The 19,294-nt window shown below is 31.8% G+C and overlaps 1 long non-coding RNA gene across 1 annotated transcript; it reads right to left on the bottom strand.

The window, feature by feature from the left end:
• Positions 1–14,364: 14,364 nt before the first annotated feature.
• On the bottom strand, positions 14,365–17,440 carry LOC141609001 (uncharacterized). The gene is made up of 2 exons (XR_012527118.1): positions 17,132–17,440; positions 14,365–14,544 (listed from the first exon to the last, which is right to left on the bottom strand). It is a non-coding gene; the product is annotated as an uncharacterized LOC141609001 (long non-coding RNA).
• Between the last annotated feature and the right edge of the window lie 1,854 nt (positions 17,441–19,294).

Raw genomic sequence — 19,294 nt, 5'->3', positions numbered from 1 at the left:
TTGGTACAAGTAATTATGAATTGCTATGTTAATTTTTATAAGTGACATATTTTATTAATATGTTGATTTTTAATTGTTAAAAATACATTTTATATATAAGATGTCATGTAATGTGTCACATGTGACATATTGACAAAATCACAAATAAAATGGACTCATCCATTTTATGAGTGTGTACCGAAATGGAGGGAGTTTTAGGATAAAAATTGTGTTGATTATTTTTTAAGTGGAAAACACAATAATTACCTATAGTCTTAGCCTTGCATGCCTATCTTTTCTTGGGTAGAAAAACTAGCCCATGCATTGGACATCATACTCCCTCTAACCGGTTTTGCCATGGTAATAGAGAGTGTTTCCTCTACAATTATTCATTCACTCTTATTATAAAATTTCTAGTGTAAGAAATCATCATACTCTCTACAATTTGTGAAAATTCTAGAGAAATAAACTCACATAATCACTTCCTCTTGAACCGATTTTTCAAGAGCAAAAATGCAATTTTTGTGTCAATTTTATAGTATGACTTATATTATTTCTAGTACAAAATAATATTAGTTATTAAGAGGTTTCCTTGGGTATATGCTTTTGGGAGAGATTCTAAACTTGAATCTTGTTTATCCATTGTTGGAAAGCTCAAGAACTAACAAGAAGGAGATCTTGTTGGTGCCCATAAAACCGAAATCACATAGTAAGGAAAACGATTTTCTTATCTCTTCTTATTTAGTTTGCATGCATAAGATTTGTAATTATTTTATGACTAAATAATTTCTCACATATATGAATATGTTAATTAATGTGATTAATAATTTCTAACAAGCGGTATCATGAGCCTTAGGTTGTTTGCGTGCAAATCGGTTATAGTTTTTCCGAGTTATACGATTAACAAATAAAACTTATAAATTTGTGTTTATTATGATATATCACGAAATCAATTATGCATGTTAAATTTTCTGGTCCTAAAATGTATTTAGGATATTTTGGTTAATTTATGGATTTTTATTGATCATTTTATATAATAATGGCATTAAAATGTGATTTTATGATAAAAATGTCATTTTTGGACTAAAATTAGCTAAACTTCGTTTTTTCCAGTGTTTTTTGGATATGTTTTCACATATATTGTATTTTGATGACCTGTAATTTTTCATAATTTTATGAGTTATTATGCTCGAAATATGGGTTTTTCAAGATAAAATCGAATTTAAATGGAAAAATAGATTAATATGAGTTATATTTCGAATATGGTCATAGAAATTTATTATGTTGTCACATGCAATTTTACAAGATGTGTGTAAAATAATTGGCTATAATGAAGTCTTTATGCATGATTTATGAATTTTTGATGAAAAAAATCACATAAATAGTGACTTTAATTAGTAAAAATGCTAAAACATACTTCATGACTAAGGAAAAATGTCACATGTTACATTTTATCATATATATTTCAGATCTAAAATTGAAAAGTTGATGAATATATTTTTCTCATATTTTATGGAAATAATTGATAAATCCGATAAACCGTAACATTGTTTTTCTCGATAAATTTTCAAAATTTTTAACCTAAGTTTTTGAACATTATGAGTGTCATGGTATTTTTCCATAATGTTCATGAGTTTAAAATTTAAAATTTTGAATTTATTTGAAATTTTTATGATTTATCTGAAGTTTATGACATAATATTGTAATTTTAAGTCCTTTTATGAACAATATTAAGAAATATAAGTTAATTATTGTCAATATGTTAGTGGAGACTAATTTTGAGTCCTAAGTTGGTTAGGGTAATTAACTTGTACATAAATATGAATTTATGTAATTATTGTGATTATAAAAGGTTAAATCACGCAAATCCGTAAAAACCGATTAATATACGATATTTGCTCCTTAAAGGCGATTTAGCATAAAAATTGGGCATGTTCATACATATTATAATGCTGCATTTTATTTATGATTGTCATAATTTTATTTTATGTAATTTTTGAATTATGTAATTTTACTTTGTATGGCCTTAGTTTTAATTGATATTACCCGAAATGTATGGGAATATCGATTCGGTTGTAATTTATTGTGATCTCGTATCACCGTTTTGTAATTTAATAGATTTATTTTATTTTAATTACAAATGTATAATAGGAAATTATGTAATTTGTTATGTAATTTATTTATTCCGGAGATCCTTGAAGACGGCGCCACTCGAGAAGGCGATCCATTAAAGACGGTGTTACCTCGAAATACGTGCCAAGACCGAAGTTCAAGGGACCAAAGGAGTTGGTTTCCGAATTTGTAATAGGTAAATTAGATTTACTATTTTAGGAAGGCCATACTAGGATTTTATTTTTATGCTTTGCATTTTATTTATATGTTGCATGCATCGCTAAATCGCCATAACTAAACATGCATTTTAATCAGGTTTATCGACCGTGTCAATTACAATTATCGTAGTTCACCGCTTTAGTTCACTTAAAACGTGATAGATAATAAATTGACATGACCTCTCGCTAAAATAAACAATTGAGACTTAGCCTTACCAAAAAGTAGAAACCATGAAAACCTATTTCGTGAGGGAGTGCACTCGGCCACACCGGGGTACAAACCTTGTTACGTAGGGAAAGTGGGTGATAAATGTCAATCAACCGAATTTATGTTAATAAAGGGTATTTCGGCACACCGTGCCCTAAGTTAATATGAATTTGGATCATGGACACATTTATTCGAAATTTGGATTGAACTCAACGAAAGTATTCACGACGATTTCCGGATGTTTTTCAGGCTAAAGATAAATATAAATGTAATTTTATCGACCAAGAGTTCTAAAAGTAGAATTGATTAAAGAGTTAATCCACCGAGTTATATTAATAAAGGGTATTTCGGCACACCGTGCCTCAAGTTAATATGAATTTGGATCTTGGAATCATTTATCATAGTTGGGTAGAGGTCACTATGTAAATGCTTTACTTGTTATTTACAAGTATTAATAAAACGATAAATGTTAAGTTTTCCACTATTACGTTATCATATTGTTCTATTTCTTTACCACAATTCATATACGATATCATTTCGATTTTTGATTCAAATCTCCATTAAAACATCATAACTAAAGACAAATATGAATTTTCTTCTAAAAACCTCGAATTATCCATTGTAAGAATCTCTTGTGAAGAGTATAGATGGAAGTTATTTGTGATCAAAAGGGTTTTTGATTCTTGACTAACATATCTACTTACAATTGTTTCTCATATGCTTAATTAAGTTAAGTACTATGAAACGTTAAATCATTTTGGTAACTAGATTTGTTGGAAATCAAAATTGACCAAAATATCGCAACCACTTCAATGAAAGTTTGAAGACTAAACGAACGTATGAAGAGTAGTCTTCATGAAATTAAATTTTGCTTCTCTAAGCAAAGACTCATTGAAATGAGTGGGAGCATTCTCTTAAACCGTTAAGAAAAAGGATAAGGTTTTAAGAAGTAAAATTAGAATGGAATTGATACAAGGTAATGTTAAAAGTAACGTTATTGAGAATAACAATACTAGACCTATCAATCCCGACCGATAAAGTTTCCATTGTCTTAATTGTTGGAGACTAGAAAGGAAACTACCCCAAATTATTGAAGAATTAACAAGTTAGTTGTGAGACATCTAATGGGACCTTCTTCTTTAAATGTTTATTTGATTGACATAAATTTTGCTAATACTACTTCGTCAATATTAGAAACCGATGGTGGTTTTCATCATTGTATTTGATATATAGAATGATTAGAATATGACGACTAGCAACAATGATGTTGAGAGATAGAGTCATTGTGTACTCAATCTAGTTTTAGGTTTATATTTATACCTTAATTGTGACTATTAAGTGAATAAACTCTAAATAAGAATATAAACTTGTTAAGATATAAAAAGAGGTTTCACTTTTGTGACCCTATACACCATGATTTGATGTATGGCTAGCCCATTATCAAGGTGGTTATATTCTAAACTAAACTAGAATGATATATCATGTAGATGATGCAAGACTCAAATTGGTAACCCAAGATTAAACCTTAAATTCTGGAATGATGAACGCAAAGAGTTATTGAGTACTCTTGAAACCATTAGATTGTTAATCTTATGGTATATGCGTATCTTGTATTCAAAGCAAGATGTCTCGTGCCTTTTGGTTGAAAAGGAGATCGAGGTTGTAAATCACTGATCCATAATTGGTTGATCATTTTCTTTTACCAACGATTTAAGTTGACGCTAATGTGTTCACTTAATAAGGTAAATAGAGAAATCTTTGAAGGTTCAAAGAGTTCAAGGAATCACGATTTAGTCGTGATGGGATTATCAAAGTGAAGACTTTGATATAAGCCAAAGGAAATGTGATTTAGTATCACAAATTAATCTCTCTTAGCACGCATTATGGGATAATGTGTGGTTGGATAAAGAAATCAAACGCCATTCGATATGGTTTGGACTTCGATCAAGTTACTTTGAGTTACTTGATCCTTTTGGGGATTTTATCATTTTGTCTAAATTATTTTTCCACTAAATCTAAAACGAATCATATGAGATATGAAATGGTAGGGTACCATGTTTGTAAGTTTTTCAAAAGAAACAAATGCTCATTTTTCCTTATTATAATCAAGAGTACAACGGGTTTGTGCTCGTGAAGCTGTCTTTCTAAAATACAAGTTTATTTCTAGAAGACAGAGTGGGAGAAATTATTCAAGAGCCACAAAGAATGTTATGTCGCAAGAAACTGGTCTTTCTTGGCTACATGAGACGTTTTGTGTAAGACGTTGTTTCTTCAAAACCTAGGAGGTTAAAGTTACTTTCAGAAAGTAAATAGTTTGTAACTTACAAATAAATTGTTTGATTCAAGTTAATTACTTCTGGAAAGTAATGAATATATGACTTACATGAGAGTGTTTAAGTCACAACTCAATACAAGGCTTGGAGCCATGAAAATCCGAAATAAATTTCAAGTGAATTGTTAGATATCAAAGCTTGATTGGTTGCAAAGGGTTTTTGCACTAGTTGAAATGCTTAAGTCTATTTGGATCTTCTTAGGGATTGTGTTTCATTATGATGATATACATATAGCAAGTGAATCTAAATCCCACTTCTTCGATTAGAAGGAATGTATTTAATACATGTCTTGAGTTTTGTAGATTCTTGCAGTCCTAAGATAATGTGAAACTTAAGAGAGAGTCTTAAGTAGGACATCAATGAGTTGGACTCAATGTTTTGATCATGTTATTAAACTTTTCTCGATAAGTCAAGAACTTATGTTTATACATGAAGTTTAGTGGGAGTTACGGAAATTTTAGTAGTCTTATATGTGGATGACATATTGATCATTGCGAATGATTTAAGACTTGGAGTAATATAATACATCTTTAATATCAAGATTTATGTAGATAAATCTACATGATATTAGCGTCAAATAAGAAGTCTTATGTTGATAAGATTCATGATTAGTTCAATCAAGTTGAACATATTTGATTGATTCCATTTGCTTCCGCTGCCGGATCAATTAAATAGGAAATGATGTATAACACTTCATATACTTTGAGTATGATGAATTGTTTCAAATCGAATTTAAGTAATAGTTACCAAGTAGCCATATAGATTATTCTTAAGTGCTTGCAGAAGTATTAAGGATGTAAAGCAAAGTGTTTTTGATGCAATCTTGTGTAAGGGTGTTACACAAATGACAATTGACAATTGAGATTGCGCATGGTTTCCGACAAAACCATAATCAAAACACATTAGGATGGTTAAGATACCATTGTGGCTATGTTATTTAAGAAATAGATTTTCTAGAATCGTTCTAGGCAATAAAGAACAATGAGAAATATTTACAACGGAAATTGAGTACACTTGCAATAATGGGATGTGCAAGAGGGATGATTCCCGCACACTGTGAAAGCAGTGGGAGCTATTCTAAGGCTAGAGAGCTTATGTCCAGACTGGATATAGACACGTACTCAGAAAGTTTTGTAATGCAAATGTATACATTACAAAGGAAAACGAGTATATAGTAAGGTTGAGTTAGGTACAAGAAATTGATAAAACCTACTAACCAAAGCCTTCTTATAGGCTTAACATAATGAGTCATGTCATATGTCATTTCAATTGCATTAAGATGAACAACTACATATAAGATAAAAATGGATTATAAAAATATGAAGTAGTAATCAGGTATTGACTTTTCATATGTGATAATCACATTTGTCGTTCGAGTTTTTAAATCTGAAAACTCCTTTTATACTTTGTCACATCCAAACGGGTTGTAGAGACAATATTGAACCCCGTTAAAGTGAACTCGGATTAACATAGTATTTGCACATAGTCACTTGTATGAGGTGACGTCTCGAAGTGGCTAGAGTGTGATGCGATTGATGGCAAGTTCAATTGCCATAGAATCATGTGAGATGACTAGTCGATCACATAGGCAGACTGTTAGGAACACCTTGTCGGGCCTTATGACCGCTTATAGAGTTCTGGCAAATTTATATAGCATGGTCGTGGCGAGAGCTACTATAGTATTCTAATGAGTCGATTCTTTTGACTAAAAACTATTCGCCTAAGGTGGCACAGTTTCAGATTAACTTTGAGTTGTGTTACTACGACCTTCGTAAATGGGGTCAAATGGGCATATTTTGGGTTATGATGGCTGTGGCTAGTCGAAGGGAATAAGTGCGATAGGAATTGTCCACCCCTTGTCAGGGTTAAAACAATATTTCAGGGCCACTCGAGGAGTAATGAACTGGAAATGCGTGGCCACGCTCGGAAGGTATCTATGGTAGATGATTCCGGTCAAGCAGTTATTCTCCACATCGAGGAAACCACTCTCGATATGATCACTTGCAAGTACGACCTGAAAGACACCTTGCATTGAGTGGGAGATAGTAATAGGACAAGAGAATTGGTTACGCACACTTGTCGAGGACAAGTGAGAGATTGTTGGAATAAGTGTCCTCCGACAATAATGCGATCACAATTGTTGATCATAAAGATCACATGTTTAAATCTCATTTTAAGAATACATGTGGGATGTAATATTTTACAGTCAACTGGTCCACACATATCGGTAATGATTGGCTGACTAGAGTTTGACATTACTGTCGTGCGATGGTGGTGATCAGTTGATCCCCTTAGGTCATACCTATATGGAAATACTCTTAATTGATTATTTAATTAATCGTATGCCGATACTAGTTAATTAAATTGCTTAAAATTGACGGATGATTCTGTGAGTAAAATTAACGTATCTTATTGTAATTTGATTAAATGAGACACGGTCTAAGTAATGGAATTGTTTTATTACTTAGATGAAATTATTGTTTACGGAAACAATTGAAACGGAATGAATAAATTATTATAAATACAGAATGTTGTAGTTTATAATTCGTAAACACTTTTGGTACAAGTAATTATGAATTGCTATGTTAATTTTTATAAGTGACATATTTTATTAATATGTTGATTTTTAATTGTTAAAAATACATTTTATATATAAGATGTCATGTAATTGTCACATGTGACATATTGACAAAATCACAAATAAAATGGACTCATCCATTTTATGAGTGTGCACCGAAATGGAGGGAGTTTTAGGATAAAAATTGTGTTGATTATTTTTTAAGTGGAAAACACAATAATTACCTATAGTCTTAGCCTTGCATGTCTATCTTTTCTTGGGTAGAAAAACTAGCTCATGCATTGGACATCATACTCCCTCCAACCGGTTTTGCCATGGTAATAGAGAGTGTTTCCTCTACAATTATTCATTCACTCTTATAATAAAATTTCTAGTGTATGAAATCATCATACTCTCTACAATTTGTGAAAATTCTAGAGAAATAAACTCACATAATCACTTCCTCTTGAACCGATTTTTGAAGAGCAAAACTATAATTTCTGTGTCAATTTTATAGTAAGACTTATATTATTTCTAGTACAAAATAATATTAGTTATTAACATGTTTCCTTGGGTATATGCTTTTGGGAGAGATTCTAAACTTGAATCTTGTTCATCCATTGTTGGAAAGCTCAAGAACTAACAAGAAAGAGATCTTGTTGGTGCCCATAAAACCGAAATCACATAGTAAGGAAAACGATTTTCTTATCTCTTCTTATTTAGTTTGCATGCATAAGATTTGTAATTATTTTATGACTAAATAATTTCTCACATATATGAATATGTTAATTAATGTGATTAATAATTTCTAACAATTAAAATATGTGCAAATGATATGAAACATATTCTCTAATGATAACATTTTTTTTCCATGAATCTAATTATTAATTATATATTTTTCATATTTTTTTTACGATATTTTTTTGTCAACTGAATTAATTGTATAAGTTTTTATATAAAAATTATAAACTTCACTTAACTATGATATAATATAGAAAATATATATCATATTTTGGAGATAATGATACAAATTCTTAAAAGCTCTCCAAGACAATACTTAAGAGACTCAAAAGATAAATTTGGGTTGATACCTAAGTCCCAAGGATGCCTCCTATTTATAATCATATAATCGCCCACCTTGTGCTAATCTTTCGATGTGAGACAATTCTATTATTTATATTTAGTATATTTACCACACCTATATTATTTTTCAATTTGAGACATATAACATACTATGATATACACATTTTTTAATATTTGCAAATTATATGAAATCTATACTCTAACGATAGCGTTTTTTTACTACGAATCTAATTATATTATTTTCATAATTTTTTGACGATAATTTTTTTGTCAAATGAAGTAAAAGTTTTTATGTAAAAATTAGAAACATCAATTGAATATAATATAGGAAATATATATATTATATGCTATAGTATAATAATTAAAAGATTTTCCAATTTATTTTTTGCATCGAAAATATTATTTATGATACTTTCCTAAATTAATTTTTGATGATGTGGACGCTCTAATATCGCTCGAAAAAACTCTCTTTTGCATAGATATATAGATTTGGATAGACTAGGTTAAGACTTAAGAATAACCTAAGAATAACAAATGTTTTCTTTTATCTATTTAAAAGGGTAGTACTTCCGCATTTTAATTGTAAAACAAATATCTTCATCTTAAGGGGAAGGTTTTAAGGACAAAGTTGGCCTAACCTAGATTATATAAAAACTAGTGTTGATCACGCGAAAAAAATGGTTTTTGTAGATCAAAATGTTAGAAAATTGAAGATAATTATATTTTTTCCATTTTTAAAATTGTATAGAATTTGCTTGTTCATGTAAAAGCTAAACAATAATTCATGAAAAAATTGTGACCATAATTACCATTAATATATATGGTATATAATTAATTAGGAAATAAATATTGTATAAGACTAAATATAGGTAGTGAGATCAGTTATTTAGAAGACAAATATTTTACTTAGACGGGAAAACTGAGCACGAAAATTTAGAGATTTATTAATCTTTTAGTATAAAAAAAGGGATTTTGTTGCCTGGAAGTGCTATCTATAGAATATATATGTACATGTACATGGTAAGAAAAATAATTACCCTTTATACTCTGATTTTAATTAGTTTATGACATTTGGTAACAGTTTGAATGTGAAGCAAATGTGGCAACCGTCTAAATTGTGCTAAAACAGTCGGTTTTTGCAAGAGAAATGAAGAGCGCAATTGCAAGATTCCATGGAGAAAATGACAACAAATGGTCCTCTTTTGTGTCTCCTAAAGGTGCCAAAGCAAATTAAAGAGAAAGGAACAACTTTGTAAGCAACAAAAAGGACAACCAAGGCTTTGTTTACAGCTCAAAATCAGCCGTGTATTTTGGCTGCCCAAAAGTTGTATATTTTGTCTTGTTTTTAATTGTTAGGTGCAATATTTCAACTTTGCATTTTGTTTTGTTCCTCTTTAATTTGTAGCCTTTAGATTAACACTTTAGATGGATGGCTTAGATGTATTTTGAGCCCCTATTTAAAGAGCTCATATCCCATTGTAAAAATCAAATTTGAAGATTTGTTGGAATGAGAATATGAGGTTTTATAAACCCTTTTATTTAGTTCTTTGCTTTGTGCTTGAACAACCTCCATTACTTAGTGTTTGGAGATGAATTCTATACATTTGCTTAGTGCTTTGGAAGAGTATTATCCTAGGCTTAAGCTTGCTTTGTGATCTTGTTTAAGTCATATATTTCTATCTTTCACACAAATAAAAACTCCAAAAACAACCCAAAAACCGAAAGCAAACAATACACAAAAAACAGCCTGTTTTCTGTCCTAAAGCAACAGTCCGCCTGACTGTTACTTTTGTCATTTGGGTCGTGTATTGTGTCGAATGTTAGATGGGTTGTTGTTGGCCGTGGATCCTCCTCTCTTTATCGTTTACTCATAGTAATGCGAGGGTGAGGTAAAGCTAAACGGTTTCCGGGACCGTCATATCCTTAGCCCGGTTTTAGGCTTCTTTTTATGTTATTTTTGCGACGATCTTAAATTATGTTGCAATTTGTTGCTGTCTTGCTGCGTTTTGTGGCCTGTTTTGGACTGATTATGGACCACCCTCTTATTTTACTCCAGAATGAAAAATTGATCTAAAATATCTAAATTGATTACCGATAGGACATTCGATGAGCTATATAACCAAAACCTAAACCAGGCTCTCTCTTGGTTTGAAGTGGGAGTTGTTGAATCGAATTCGATTCATAAAGATACCCGAACGTATATACATCTAAATCATTAATAATGAACGATTTAAAAATATTTTTATTCTCACAATATAACTTGAGAGATTAAAAATATTTGGGTTGATACCTAAGTTCCAAGGATGAATCCTTTTTATAATCATGGGATCACCCCCACCTTATGATAATCTTCTGATATGGGACAATTCAACTATTTATACGTAGTATATTCATCACACCTACATTATTTTTCAATGTGGAACGAATAACATATTTAAAAGTATACCATATTTTTTGAACCTAATTCCACATCCAACCTGATTTAATAATAAGCAAATACTATACTATCTATTAATATTCATATGTTTGTTTTCTATTTTTTTTATCATAATTAAAATATGTGCAAATGATATGAATCTATACTCTAATAATAGAATTTTTTTTAACACAATTCTAATTATTAAATATAGTATATTTACCACACCTACATTATTTTTCAATGTAGGTCATATAACATACTACGAAGTACACAATTTTTAATATGTGCAAATTACATGAAATCTATAGTCTAATGATAGCATGTTTTTACCACGAATCCAATTATATTATCTTCATAATTTTTTTTGCCAAATGCAATGTAAAAGTTTGCATGTAAAAAATTATAAACATCACTTGAATATAATATAAGAAACATATATTATATATGAATTATATAATATCGTCAAAAAATTATGAAAATAATATAATTAGATTCGTATTAAAAAATGCTATATTAGAGTATAGATTTCATATAATTTGCACATATTAAAAATTGTGTATTTCGTAGTATGTTATATGTCCCACATTGAAAAATAATATAAGTGTGGTAAATATACTACATATATAAGAATTATCTAAGAAAAATACTTGAGAGACTTAGAATATTTTTGGTTGATACCTAAGTTACAAGGATGAATTCTATTTATAATCATGAGATCACCCCACCTTATGATAATTTTCTAATGTGGGACAATTCAACTATTAATATGTAGTATATCCATCACACATATTTAAAAATACACCATATTTTCGAACCTAATTCGACATCTAACCCGATTTAATAATAAGCAAATACTATACTATTTATTAAAATTCGTACGTTTTTTTTTTACTATTTTTTATCATAATTAAAATATGTACAAATGATATGAAACATATTCTCTATTGATAACATTTTTTTTCCATGAATCTAATTATTAATTATATATTTTTCATATTTTTTTTACGATATTTTTTTCTCAAATGAATTGTGACAGGCTAAATCGCACACCTATCAAAGATAAACCAACTGGCCTAAACTAATGCAGTAGAGGAAGTCGGGATCGTATCCACAGGGAGACAAATGTGTTCTATTTGCAATTCTAAGTCTGTCTAAGTCACAAAACTGGGGGTTTGATTGGTTTTGTCTATTAACTAAAGCAGCAAGCAAAAGAAATTAAATTAAGGGAAAGGAATTCAAATAGGAGAAAAGGCTAGGATATCGGGTCACCACAGTCACCAACGATCAAGGTAAGGTCAACGGTCGGCACAAATACGGTCTGAGGGGTAATGAAAAGGTCCTTTCAGTCCGCTATTCGCCCTAGAGTACTAATTTAGCTTTCGCTCTAATCAGGATGGTGTATTGTTTGTAGCAGGTCTAACTTCTTTCAATCTTTCGATCTAGGTCGAAGTTTCCCGGGTCAAATAATCAATTACGTCGACTTAACCAATTAAATGCTATTAGATGCTACAATTAACAACACAGATTTATATTAATGCCAAACCTAATAATCTAATTAAGACCGTCTTATAACCATGACTCCCCTAAATCCTAGCAAGGGAACTTAGCTACGCATAATTGAATTAATGAAATTAACAATAAAAGCGATAACTAGATAAAACATAATGAAAATACAAGAATAGCAAATAAACATAAGATAAAAGAAATAAAGAGAACAAGAGAACAGGAGAAAAAGAGGAATAAAGATAAAGAATTAAAATTAAGAACAAGGGTTGATTGAATTACCGAATAAAGGAAAGAATTACAAGTTTTAGATCCAAAAATCCTAAAGCAAAGCAACGTAGAAAAGTTTCTACATGTAAAAAGATAACCTACTAATATTTACTAAGTCCTTCTTAAATAATAATAGGAGTAATGGGCCGAAATTATAAAGCAGATTTCGACCATACTATAGATAAGTCGATCGACCAATAAGAACAGTCGATCGACTTTTCTGTCGTCACGCAGTTCCTGCAATGCGCACTGAACTTCAAACGGCTGTCATTTCTTCGTTACTTGGGCAAATAGAGCGTTTTGGTGGCGTTAGAAAGATAAGAGGATAATATTTCACCTCCAATTGGAATCACTTGATTATCAGTTATATAACTCGAGTTATGGCTCTTCAAATTAGGTACTAGTAATGTGAAGCTCATATATCACTCCAAACTAACACCAATTACCAAAGAAGGGTCTAATTCAACCCTTAACCTCTTCAAATGTTCGATAAGCTTCCTTAGAAGTAGGAAGTCCGATCTATAACTCTTCCAAATCTCCATGTGCTCGAGAATTGGCTCAGAAAGCACAACAAAGTGTCATTTTGCTGGAAAACCAATACGAATACACCGAAGTAGCAAATGTGGAGGATTTGACAATAAAATAGCTACGAAGAGCATCTAATGTGCATAGAAATACGTGCAAAAAGATGGAATAAAATCATATAAAACGCACGCATCAAATTGTATAAGTTTTTATATAAAAATTATAAACTTCACTTAACTATGATATAATATAGAAAATATATATCATATTTTGGAGATAATGATACAAACTCTTAAGAGCTCTCCAAGACAATACTTAAGAGACTCAAAAGATAATTTTGGGTTGATACCTAAGTCCCAAGGATGCCTCCTATTTATAATCATAGAATCGCCCACCTTGTGCTAATCTTTCAATGTGGGACAATTCTATTATTTATATTTAGTATATTTACCACACCTATATTATTTTTCAATGTGAGACATATAACATACTATGATATACACAATTTTTAATATTTGCAAATTATATGAAATCTATACTCTAACGATAGCGTTTTTTTTACTACGAATCTAATTATATTATTTTCATAATTTTTTGACGATAATTTTTTTGTCAAATGAAGTAAAAGTTTTTATGTAAAAATTAGAAACATCAGTTGAATATAATATAGGAAATATATATATACTATATACTATAGTATAATAATTAAAAGATTTTCCAATTTATTTTTTGCATCAAAAATATTATTTATGATACATTCCTAAATTAATTTTTGATGATGTGGACGCTCTAATATCGCTCGAAAAAACTCTCTTTTGCATAGATATATAGATTTGGATAGACTAGGTTAAGACTTTAGAACAACCTAAGAATAAAAAATGTTTTCTTTTATCTATTTAAAAGGGTAGTACTTCCGCATTTTAATTGTAAAACAAATATCTTTATCTTAAGGGGAAGGTTTTAAGGACAAAGTTGGCCTAACCTAGATTATATAAAAACTAGTGTTGATTACGCGCAATAAAATGGTTTTTGTAGATAAAAATGTGACACCCCGCGATAAAGCGAAAATATAACTTATAAAATTCAAGCGGAAGTTTGGAAGTTTTTGAAACTTTTAAAAATTTAAAGCGCGGGTTCATTAAAATCCAAAACATAAATAAAGAATGCGGAGATAAAGTTTAAATTATACAAACGTGATAGTCAAGGTGAGGGAAAATATATCCCTCGAATGACAATACAATAAAAGGTGAGTCTAAGCAATCCTAATGAATCGACTACAAGGCCAAAGTGCTCGCTAGCTCACACATGTCTTCACCCCATGAATGCACCACTAATACCTGTCATTCATGTAAACATGAACGCACGATCGGTGGGGAGTAACTCAAGGTTCTCCCAGCCACAAAATGTCAAAATGAACATAACCAATAACTAAAACAGGTAAGTCATATAAGATACTCGCAAGAGATAAGAATATCGAGTTTATATTTAAACATGGCAATTAAAGGAAATGGGACGAGATAGATCAACATTAGCATGATAACGATTAAACTATTCATGTGAGACAATTAAATAATATGAAAGACAAGAATACGGTAATCTACACCAAAGCACGCATTTCAAAGAAATACAATATAGATGTGAGATTAGAGTCCGAATCATGTGAAACAGTTAAGTAGGGATCAACCAATGCAAATTACAAGAATAGAAACTGTAGCCATTATTTGGAAAACCTCTTAGCAAACATTGTACGGGACGTGGCTACTAATGTCACATTCATACTTATGGCTTGCATCTCACCATAAAAACGGATGGGATCATCAATCCCGACGATCATATCGCAACTAGAGGGCTTATAGCTCACCCCTAGTACCCGATAGGACCAAAACAAACAACACGAGGCATAACTCTTACCTTAAAAGACTAATACCAATATCTATAACCAAGCAAGACCTTTACTACTCATATATAAATATATAATTCCCTTGGTAGGACGACAGTGGTACTCCCAAGACTCACCCTAGTCTAAATCGCCGAGACTCTCGGGGCGAACGGTCCCCGATTCGACATGCGGAGAAGAGCGATCCGCATCCAAGACTCGAAGACAGATCGGAAATCGAGAACCCACAATCGGCAGAACAGTCCGAAAGAGGCGGAAAATATGAGCTAAACCCACAATCGGCAGGACAGTCCGAAAGAGGCGTAAAGATAAGTCAAGCAATACGGTATAGTATAAAGGCATTATCAAACGAATACGACTCAACCAAGCGATACGAATCAACTTGGAAAGAGACTACTACATATAATGAGCGAATGATAATTCAAGTAAGACAATCCAAGTCCGGTTATACTCGTAAGCATGGATTAGTGACTCATTTCTCAAATACTTGTCACTTGAATAAAAATGTAAATAAACGAAAATGAACAATTTATAATAAGGACAAGAATTTAATTATAAATGACTTGAATGTAAGATAGACCATTTACTACTTACAAAGTGTAAATAATCGAATTGGATGCGTATTATAAGGAAAGCACGTTATATATAAATGAGATAATCAAATAACGAATTCCACAATTATGATTCATGTGAGAAAAATATATAAATGAACGGTATTTAACAAATTAAGTTATATAAAGCATGAGACGAGATTTAAATAAACCAAACACGAATTTAAATCGATTCAATCAAGGTACACAACCCGAGGCTAGGCCACGGCTCAATCATGGCCATGCCTCTACTCGTGACTAGGGCCATAACCGGCCAACCCAAGCCACAGCGGCCCCTAACTGGCCACAAGCCGCCCTGAGCCACATCCATCCCCCCCGCCTAAGCCACCAAAGACCCCTCCTCAAGACCCGCAACTCTAATGGGACAAAGATTAAACACGACTTAAAGTTCCCTTTGACAAAGACACCCAAACACGACTCAAGGGTGTCATTTGGACAGCCCTAAACACGACTCACGACTAGCCGTGACCAACATCCAGCGGCCTTGGCCCATTTGCGAGCCACAACTATGCCCAACCATGCCACGCCCAGGCCGATAGATAGGTGGTGGCCCGCCACGTTCCCCGCACTCCCACAACAAATCCTTACTCTTGTCCAAAACAGACCACCAAAACCTTACTCGATTGTCCTAAAAAAAGTCCTAAATGATCCCTCATCGGTCCACAAACAGTCTGCTCGACTCATTACAACAGTCCCAAAAAAAACAAAGTAAACCCGTCCCACACCAGTCACTCTTATGCCCCAAACGGAGTCCCAAAAGACTCCATTTTATCCGTCCCAAAATGCCCCGAAGTACCTGCAAAACTAATCTCAGAAACAGTCCTACAAACTGCACCAAAACGCCCCAACACTCAGAGTTACAAAATTACAACATTCAATTCCGAGTCTTCCGAACAAAGCACAGACAGATCACATTAACGAGCTAAGTGAACATAGTCAAAATTGACAATTTACAAAAGAAGTACACCATGTCATTACATCTATAATGTTCCATAACTGAGTTAAGCAAAATTGACTCAAAACCAGTTACAATTTCCGTCCTAAAAATGCATACAACCCATCCCCAAAATTCAACATGTATCCATCTTAGTTTCAGCTTTTAATTCCTCCAATTAGACTGCCCATAACGCTACACAAACCGGACCAAAAATGGTGATCCAAAACAGTCCACAAATCACCATCTTTGTGACTAAAATCAGTCCCGAAAACGCAATACGAAACTATCAATTTCCGACCATTTTACCACAACCACCACCATCTTATACAAGTAAATAACCATGGAGCTAAAGACTCGATTTTTCTTCAAGTAAACACAATCAGGGAGAAACATAAACAACATACAAACATACATATGAAATAAACGATTCACATAAACACGTAATCTTGACATAATGTCGAGTAACCTATCACCGTTACCTTTTTGCTCTCCTAAACGACTGAGGAATCGCCCAAGGATGACCTTGAACCCAAAAATGGAAGAAATTATACCAAAATTCGAATCCCTTGTAAGACGGCCGTTCTGAAATAGGACGAAAGCTTGGCTCTTTCTTACATATAAAGAAGAAGGACAAGAAGAGGAAGCTATTGGTGCAAAAATAATGGGATTTGGTTGAGAAATAAGAGAGAAATCGGGATTTGAATGGTCGAAAAATGGTGTTTGAAGCTGCTGTGATTGTATGTTGTTGTTCACTGAGTTTTGTTGCTGCAGGTAATCCGAAAAGAAGCAAGAAATAACGGGTTGGTGTTGGGGTTGGTGAGGGAATAATAATAATAATAATAATAATAATAATAATAATAATAATAATAATAATAATATTTAAGTTAGTTGTGTTGTAGGAATTGGGTTGGTTCGAAAAGAAGTAGTTTTATAAGAGAAATGCGACGATCTTTGCTAGACGGTAACATAAGACGGAAATATCATTATTATTTTCACCTATTATTAATATACGTAATTTTATATAAATTAAGGTTTAGAATATTCTTTTTATAAAATTTGTGCTTAAAAAGAATTAATTAAATTAAATAATTTAAAAATACAAAATAAATTAATTAAACGGTTAGATAAATTTTAATTGTCAAAATGAGAAATTCGCGGGGGTTACAAAAAATGTTAGAAAATTGAAGATAATTATATTTTTTCCATTTTTAAAATTGTATAGAATTTGCTTGTTCATGTAAAAGCTAAACAATAATTCATGAAAAAATTGTAACCATAATTACCATTAATATATATGGTATATAATTAATTAGGAAATAAATATTGTATAAGACTAAATATAGGTAGTGAGATTAGTTATTTAGAAGACAAATATTTTACTTAGACGGGAAAACTGAGCGCGAAAATTTAGAGATTTATTAATCTTTTAGTATAAAAAAAAGGGATTTTGTTGCCTGGAAGTGCTATCTATAGAATATATATGTACATGTACATGGTAAGAAAAATAATTACCCTTTATACTCTGATTTTAATTAGTTTATCACATTTGGTAGCAGTTTGAATGTGAAGCAAATGTGGCAACCGTCTAAATTGTGCTAAAACAGTTGGTTTTTGCAAGAGAAATGAAGAGCGCAATTGCAAGATTCCATGGAGAAAATGACAACAAATGGTCCCCTTTTGTGTCTCTTAAAGGTGCCAAAGCAAATTAAAGAGAAAGGAACAACTTTGCAAGCAACAAAAAGGACAACCAAGGCTTTGTTTACAGCTCAAAATCAGCCGTGTATTTTGGCTGCCCAAAAGTTGTATATTTTGTCTTGTTTTTAATTGTTAGGTGCAATATTTCAACTTTGTATTTTGTTTTGTTCCTCTTTAATTTGTAGCCTTTAGATTAACACTTTAGATGGATGGCTTAGATGTATTTTGAGCCCCTATTTAAAGAGCTCATATCCCATTGTAAAAATCAAATTTGAAGATTTGTTGGAATGAGAATATGAGGTTTTATAAACCCTTTTATTTAGTTCTTTGATTTGTTCTTGAACAACCTCCATTACTTAGTGTTTGGAGATGAACTCTATCCATTTGCTTAGTGCTTTGGAAGAGTATTATCCTAGGCTTAAGCTTGCTTTGTGATCTTGTTTAAGTCATATATTTCTATCTTTCACACAAATAAAAACTCCAAAAACAGCCCAAAAACCGAGAGCAAACAATACACAAAAAATAGCCTGTTTTCTGTCCTAAAGCAACAGTCCGCCTGACTGTTACTTTTGTCATTTGGGTCGTGTATTGTGTCGTATGTTAGATGGGTTGTTGTTGGCCGTGGCTCCTCCTCTCTTTCTCGTTTACTCATGGTAATGCGAGGGTGAGGTAAAGTCAAAACGGTTTCCGGGACCGTCCTATCCTTAGCTCGGTTTTAGGCTTCTTTTTATGTTATTTTTGTGACGATCTTAAATTATGTTGCAATTTGTTGCTGTCTTGCTGCGTTTTGTGGCATGTTTTAGACTGATTATGGACCACCCTCTTATTTTACTCCAGAATGAAAAATTGATCTAAAATATCTAAATTGATTACCGATAGGACATTCGATGAGCTATATAACCAAAACCTAAACCAGGCTCTCTCTTGGTTTGAAGTGGGAGTTGTTG

The sequence above is a fragment of the Silene latifolia genome, chromosome 10 (assembly GCF_048544455.1).
Source record: "Silene latifolia isolate original U9 population chromosome 10, ASM4854445v1, whole genome shotgun sequence".
Taxonomy (NCBI): Eukaryota; Viridiplantae; Streptophyta; class Magnoliopsida; order Caryophyllales; family Caryophyllaceae; genus Silene; species Silene latifolia.
Note: the sequence above shows the minus strand (reverse complement) of the source record. Positions and strands in the feature narration are given on the sequence as shown.